Source organism: Trachymyrmex cornetzi, unplaced genomic scaffold (genome assembly GCF_001594075.2).
Source record: "Trachymyrmex cornetzi isolate Tcor2-1 unplaced genomic scaffold, Tcor1.1 scaffold166, whole genome shotgun sequence".
NCBI classification, from domain to species: Eukaryota; Metazoa; Arthropoda; class Insecta; order Hymenoptera; family Formicidae; genus Trachymyrmex; species Trachymyrmex cornetzi.
Genome location: NW_017296266.1, coordinates 680,435 through 688,259, shown reverse-complemented (window position 1 = coordinate 688,259; position 7,825 = coordinate 680,435). Strand labels below are relative to the sequence as shown.

The window sequence follows — 7,825 nt, the reverse complement described above, 5'->3', positions numbered from 1 at the left end:
TTTGTTGTATGACGTCTATGATCTTTTTATTTCGACCACCACTTACCGCTAAAGTCATCTATAGGAAAACGGCGAAAGCAAAGTTGTACACCTAATAATACATGTTATTTTTTTTAATGCTCCGCTTCTAATGTAGGAATAGAATGAATCTCACTACTTCTTAGTAGTTTATACACAACACGAATAAATGTGAAATGTGTTTTATTAAGTTTACTGAACGTTACGCTGCGTATATATAGAACACAGATTGCCGCTTCTATCTTCACTTATGAATTTGAAGTGAGAAAATCAATATAGAAACTTCCATCACTTCTTCGCGAGCGAAGAAACGATGAAAGTTTCTATATTGATTTTCTCACTTCAAATTCATAAGTGAAGATAGAAGCGGCAATCTGTGTTCTATATATACGCAGCGTAACGTTCAGTAAACTTAATAAAACACATTTCACATTTATTCGTGTTGCGTATATAATTATCTGTTAAACAGATTTTCTGGACAGAGAATACAAACGGAAAAATGCATTTGTAATGTACAATAAATATACAAAATGTATTAATCTATTGATATACATTTATTTTGTAATAATTGTATTTTACAAAAGAAAGAAAGATGTCAAAAAAGTTCGGGATCCGAACCCGCAAGCTATTGCTGCGGTAGCTCTTCGATCAAATGATCTACTGAAATGGCTTATTAGGCACTCGAAATTTTCAACTTTGATTTTCTCACAAACGTTTGAGTAGTGACTATTATCCTTTTACTCAGTGACACTCGACGTGAAAACCTATCCCTATAACGAGTTTCGTTGAAATCGATTGGTATCACGTCGTGAAGTCTCCTTGTAGAAGAAACCGGAATGTTTTTCATTTGACAACATACGAATTGAAAATATTGCAAATAAAGGTAAAAAGAATAGTATCTATTGTACTGAACGCATAATTTTTCAGCTTGCGTATAATCAATAAAGTAAGTAATAACCGACGACTCCCAATATTAAAATCAAGAACAATGAAGAGTAGATTATGGAAGCCAGGCGCGATAAGAAGTGCGCAAAAATAATTAAACTTTTTGTTGTACAACCCTTTTTATTATTCCATAACTTACTCTTTATTGTTCTTAATTTTAACTAGAAATCCTCAGATATTGCTTGCTTTGATAAAAATTTATTTAAATACAGAAAGTGATTTTATCTATGAGTTTTCGAATTCTAAAAAAGATTTCAATGATTTAAAATGTTATAATACAAATAAAAATAATTGGTTTTTTTTGTTGAAGGGAATTAATTTATTTAAATATGTAAAAAGTGTAATCAAATAAAAATTTCTTTTTTTTTCCAAAAATAGGCAAAAATTACCTAAATCATTTTTAAATCTGCAAAAATTATTCTTCTACACTAAAAAAAATTACTTTTCGCTGTATATTCTTTCATTTCAATCATGTTTTTTTGCATTTAACATGGTTCTTTAATAAAGTGCCGAAAATTTGGGGTGACTCACCAGGGCCCACCCAAAATTACAAATATCTGCACAATTTGGGTGAAATATTAAAACTACGTTATCATAATGAAATAAATATAAAACATACGATAGTAAGGCCCGTTTCTACCAACGCAGATTAACTTTAATCTCGGTTCAACTTACTCTTTGTCTTTTTCTAGTTCTAAAGATTAGAAAAAGGTGAAGAGTAAGTTGAACCGAGATTAAAGTTAATCCACATTGGTAGAAATGGGCATATATCAAGAGCTGCATCTTCATCGAACGAAAATAACATGAGATTATGTTTACTTTTCGAGGTTAAATTTATATGCAAGTTTATGCACGTAATATCTTTCCATAATGACCGTTGACCTATTACTTTTTTGTGACCATTAAAATCGTAATTTTTTAAACTATTATAATCTCGTTTTTGAGAAAAGTCTATGGTAAAATTTGTGTGCAGTTAATCAAAGAAGCGTTTGCAAGCCTTATCTGTCACTAAGTTATACGTGAAAGATTACATTTTTAACATTTTTTTCTCTCTTATTTCATAGTTAACCTACCGTAGAATTTTGCACACATCAATTTCAGTACTGCAATTTCATTATATAAAAAAATTAAACATTTCTATGGTAACTTAATTTACTAAAGAACCATCTTAATCAGAACTTTTTTCAAAATCTACCAGGTACTCTAGGACTCTTTGGGGAAGAGCCAGAACTCTATGAATTAAATCGGAATTTTGACAATGAAGTTAGCTTCATAGAGATTGGAGAATGAACAACTAACTAGTTTAGGTTGTACCTGCCATGCAGAATCTGACGTCGGATCCCATACTGCAGCACAGAAAGATTGCGCTGTAATGTTTGTAATGATTGAAAAATGATTGCAGATATAACTCATTGCAATGTTGTAATATTGTAAATAGATTGTGCAATGTATTTGCAACAGTATTGCAATGTCACAGCATCATAAAATTGTCCGCCTTTAGCAAGATTGCGCTGTAATGTCGTAACAATAATGCAGCGCAATATATTTGCAACTATTATTAGAAATAATTCTTTTATTATTGAATACAATTTGTGATATAAATAAAAAAATACAGAAAAAACTAATCAATATATACTTTATATTATAATTGTTATATTTTATACTTAATTACAAATTTTATATGCAGATATATATGTTTTTTAAATTTTACGTATGTAGACATATATTCTACACTTTTTCGTAAATATATATTTTACACTTTATGCAAGTACGCCTATTTTGTATATATTCATAACTAGTGAAATGGAAATAATAAGAAATTCCACGCATTCTATTTAATTTTTTTTGCAATGTTCAAAGAATTTTTTAAATCTAAATATTCCAAAAAATTATAAGAGTTGATTATAAAGTTTGAAAAATCTTGTCGCGCGACGGCAACAACAAATTTGTGAACGAACGCTATAATTCCTAATGATCCCCGTATATTGGACGTGGAAAGTGTGGAAACACTTGCGGTAAAGTGCGACGAGGTAATCAATAAAAGCTTACCACTCCCAATACATTCATTGGTTATCATATTCGCCGCGCGTCAAGCGTTTCCGCGTCAGTGTGCAGAAGCCATAAATTAATGGAAATAATTAACAATGATATAACGTGTAATTAACGTGTATTTCCAGATGTAACAGCAGTTCATTATTCAAAAACCAAAATGTTTTTAATGTCTCTATAACAATACTGCAAGATTAGTAAAATCTTGCGTCGTAATATATATGTATTATACATATATTATAATTCTTAATACCTACAATCTGCAATATTGCAATATTTCTACAATGTTACTGCAAGTTTCTGTGCTGTATGGGCCTTTTCTTAATTAGTTGTTAAGAAAAAGATAACATGACCTTAGTGTATCTGGATAAACGGTATTGCAAAATTCCCTAATAAGATAAAGCACTCCTGTGGATGCGTAATAGGAGAGTGAATTTGGGTAACGTTTGTTTACCAGTATAACCAGCGCTATTATACGCAGGAAAGTGCATATTGGGGAACATTTGATTGATTATTTCCAGTATTGCTATCGTTATTATGCGCAATGTTTTACCTTATTAATTCCACTATGAGTAAAAGTTAGTCTGTATAGTCGAATGTTCGATCAGGTTGAAAACGCAGCACTCTTCGTGCACATATCAATCATATGCGATGTCCAGAAATTTCGATGCTACCTAGCACAATCAAAATTGAAACACATTAAGGCACTTGTAGTCGAATACTCAAATCATTAGGAAGTCCTCATTAGGATTCATCATTAGACCATTACCGTTAGAACGCCATCATTAGAAGTCATCATTAGGACTATAAGCGTAATTATTACTCCGGTTAATAAGTACCGTTCGTTTGATGGGTATCGATTACGTAAGATTTTCCATACGAACGAGGGCACAAAAAGTAAATAAATTCATGTGAATGTAACGAATAAGCGATTATTTTATTTTTTATTCCTACTAAACCGCTGGAGCAAAAAAAATTTTTTTTAAACAAATAATTAGCAAATAAAGAGCATTAAATTTTTGACCTATCGCGATTTTGATTTTCGATGGTGGGGGGTCCAGATTAATGGGGGTGATTAAGTAACTTTTGGCTACTATAAAATATGGAATAGTTCACGCGAAATATTTCGGTAGATAACAAAGTGCCTAAAATGTCTAATTCTGGTTATTTTTTAGTAAATTGATATAAACTAGCTTGTTTTTTGAAACTTATGATGAAATGGATATTACATTTTTGCGTCCAGTGTACAGAAACAGTTTTCAGTCTCGTTGGTTTCTCGTCTTTTATCTCACCAACCTGCGCGCAGCGACAATCGGCATTAAGGCTCCCCTCCCCCCCTCGTAAGCAGGATGATGAATCTCGCTCTCATAAAAAGTCGTGAACGCTTCGGGTCAAAAGCCGTGCGCCCCATTAGCAAGAATGAGGTAGATCTCGCTTCATATGAATAATGATGAGCTCTGTAACAGGGTAGAAGGTGCGAGATGGATCTCGCTCCGCGAAAGTCGTGCGCCCCAAGGAAGAAGGAGAAGCTCCTCCTCCCTACTTACGAGATGCAGAAGTGAACCTCGGTTCGTGCAAAAAGTTGCTAGTGCCCTTAGCAGGGTGGGAGATAGGACCTCGCTTGGCAAAAGTCGCACGCTATGTAAAAAAGACGGTGGAGATGGATCGTTACAGACATAGTATAAATAGACCGAGCATAATGCGGCTCGTGGCAGTCAGAGCAAGGAGATAACATAATCTAAATATTCTGAATGTTTGCGCTCTCTCTCCCTCTCTCTCTCCCCCCTCACACACACACGCGCGCGCGCGCACACACACACACACACACACACAAAAGAACATGGAGAGCATATCATGCAATTATGCCCCCACTAACGTTTCCCCCACTTTTTTCTGTCAGAAAAAGAACGAACACTCGGATTATGTTCTCTCTCTTTCACATGCACGAAATCATTGATGTCCTTGTCTGGTATATGACAATGCCCTCCGCTCGGTCTATCGATCTGTACTACATCTGTCGGGTGGAAAGTACCCGCTCAGCGTGGAACGTTCTCTCTCTCTCTCTCTCTCTCTCATCCCTATCGACCATTTTGACACACGGGTCGCGCAGTCCATTCTCGATGTCTTCGACGGAGATGAAACGATTGCAATTTTATTAGAGAAAAGTTTTTCTAAACATTAAAAATCGTTTTTTGGCGTTTATCTGTTGTGAGCTCTGGCTACATTCAACGGGGAAAATAGCTTTTACAACTATTATACAGTTCGACGGATTTTTAGCTTGATTTCCCTCATGAATTTGCACGCAGTTAATACGCTGCAGTTAATACCTCACCAACCAACGCACAGTTTACATCCCGCTTATATCTCCAAGCCCCGTGCAGATTAAATGCTGCTTGCTATTCCATGCGCAGATTAAATACCTATCGGCATTTAATCAGCACGCAGGTTGGTGAAATAAAGGAAAACCAAAGCTAGAATCAGCCGAAATGTGCTCTCGCCGAATTCTGATCTAAACTAATCATATTATGAAGAATTTTACAACAGCTGCATAAAGCTGCTTTCTCTATTGAACGCAATCATTGTCTTTATTTTTTTACATCGAATTATGATTGCGATTTTACATTAAAAACGGTCGTAATCGATCGCCATCGGAAATACCTCTTCATGTTATATCTCTGAAATTCTATTCTGAAGATAACACTATCAACATATGTTAGTATAATAATGGATCGACACTTCCTTACGATTCTAAAATTAATATCGAATAAATATAGCGTCCCTGCAGTGGAATTCTGTAACTCGTTATGCGATCGTTATGTGCTCATAACGACAATCGCGCAAATATTTTATATGGTAAAAAAGCTGCGCAACTGTCGTTACGAACTCATAACGACTGCGTAACGAGTTACAGAATTCCACTGCTGTGGGCCTATTCTGTAATTCGTTAAGACAGTAACGACATCGTTGCACAGATATTTTATGGTATAAAAAACTGCGCAACGTCGTTATTGTCTTAACCAGTTACAGAATAGCAACCCTGGCAGTCTAAAATTGATCATAAAAAACTTGGTATTGTTTCTGCTCAATGTGGATGTTGTAACAATACAGGTTCCTGCACACGAGAACGCTTGCCGCGGGGTATTATCAATTAATCGTCGCTTTATTAAAGAAGGGGTAAAGTGATTGTTTACCGCGTTAATTTCCGCGACGCAGCAAACGTTGCAGCTTTCTGCGTGTAAAAGCAGTATTAAAATGCTAAATATCTTAAATCAGACCTGCAGCCGACTTGCACAATTCGACCGATTTTCCCTGTCATCATCCTCACTCCTTTTGTTTCATGGCATTTAGATTGTGCACGGAGACATAAGACGCTCGAATTCAGGGATGATATTAGCCATAATTCGTACAGGGCACTATAGGGCTATAGAACTTTGAAACATATTGCCTAACATTCACTGTTAACAAATTTTCATTATTGTTATTATAATTATAATTAGTATTATGGTGTTGGAAACTCAAAAGTAACACTTCAAATTAGAACACGTACGTTAATTAAGTTTTCATACTGAAAAAAATATCAAAACAATCATTTTTAATAAATAAATCAATAAAATAAAATATGTGTGTGTGTGTGTGTGCGCGCGCGTGTGTGTGTGCGTGTGTGCGTGCGTGTCTAAATTTAACGCAAATAGATTTCCGCATCACCCTTGAGGTACTATTGTCGATGCGTTTTTTTTAAGTGATTCCCCAATAAGCCTAATTAACGTACGTGTTCTTTTTTGAAGTGTTACTTTTGAGTTTCCAACACTATAATACTAATAATAATAATAATAATAATAATGAAAATTTGTAAACAGTGAATGTTAGACAATATGTTTCAAAGTCCTATAGCCCTATAATGCCCTGTACGAATTACGGCTATATCATCTCTAAATTCGAACATCTTATGTCTCCACGCACGATCTAAATGCCATGAAATAAGACACAAAAATATAATTCTCCGCGCGATCCTAGGATTATACTTTGTAAAATAATTTTTGTAACTCTTTGTAATTTACACATTTTAATGAAACATTATTGTGCTATCCCAGACAGCACAGAATATTTATGATAAATATTCATAGCTATTTATTATTTATTTTTTGAAACATTTTATAAATATTTTATGCATATTCTATGTAAGCTTATTTTGAAAACATAGATTAAATACTTTGTATAATATTTATGCTGAATATAAAGAACATTTTTGCAAATATTGTGAGCTATCTGGGACAGCCTCGTATAGACATTTAATAGCATCATTCGATAGATGTCAATTAGACTTATCGCTATTAAACTTTCTACACTAATTTATTTGAGAAGGCCCTGTCTGTTACAGATTGATTACCTACAGCATCGTTCATAGTACATAGTACATATGGTAAACATCACTTTGTCTTTAAAATTTTTATTTGTGTGCAAAAATGTTTGGAGTCAAGTGACTTTTTTACCCAAATAATCTGTCAAACGTAATATACGCGCAAGCGGTGTAAGGTTATTAATTTGTCGACAGACGAAATTTTTTCGTTTTACGCTTGCAGGGATTATATCACTGGGCATTGGAAAACCGAACGCGACACACGTACACAGATGTAGCGTACACAGACATCTTGCCACGGCTTTTCACATTGTGTTATTCGCGGAAACGCGGAAAATATACGGGCCTTTTGAATTCAATTTTTTTTTATTGGCATTTAGGATATATCATTCCATTCGATTGAAGTTGAAAAAATGGAAGTATGAAAGAGGAAGGGAGGGAGAGAGGGAGGGAGGG

General features: G+C 34.4%; 1 long non-coding RNA gene across 1 annotated transcript in view; it reads left to right on the top strand.

The window, feature by feature from the left end:
• Nucleotides 1-5,942: 5,942 nt before the first annotated feature.
• LOC108759049 (uncharacterized) overlaps nt 5,943-7,825 on the top strand; it is a 20,305-nt gene continuing 18,422 nt past the window's right edge. The window contains exon 1 of the long non-coding RNA XR_001939978.1: nt 5,943-6,013. This is a non-coding gene — a long non-coding RNA (uncharacterized LOC108759049). The remainder of the gene's footprint in view (nt 6,014-7,825) is intronic.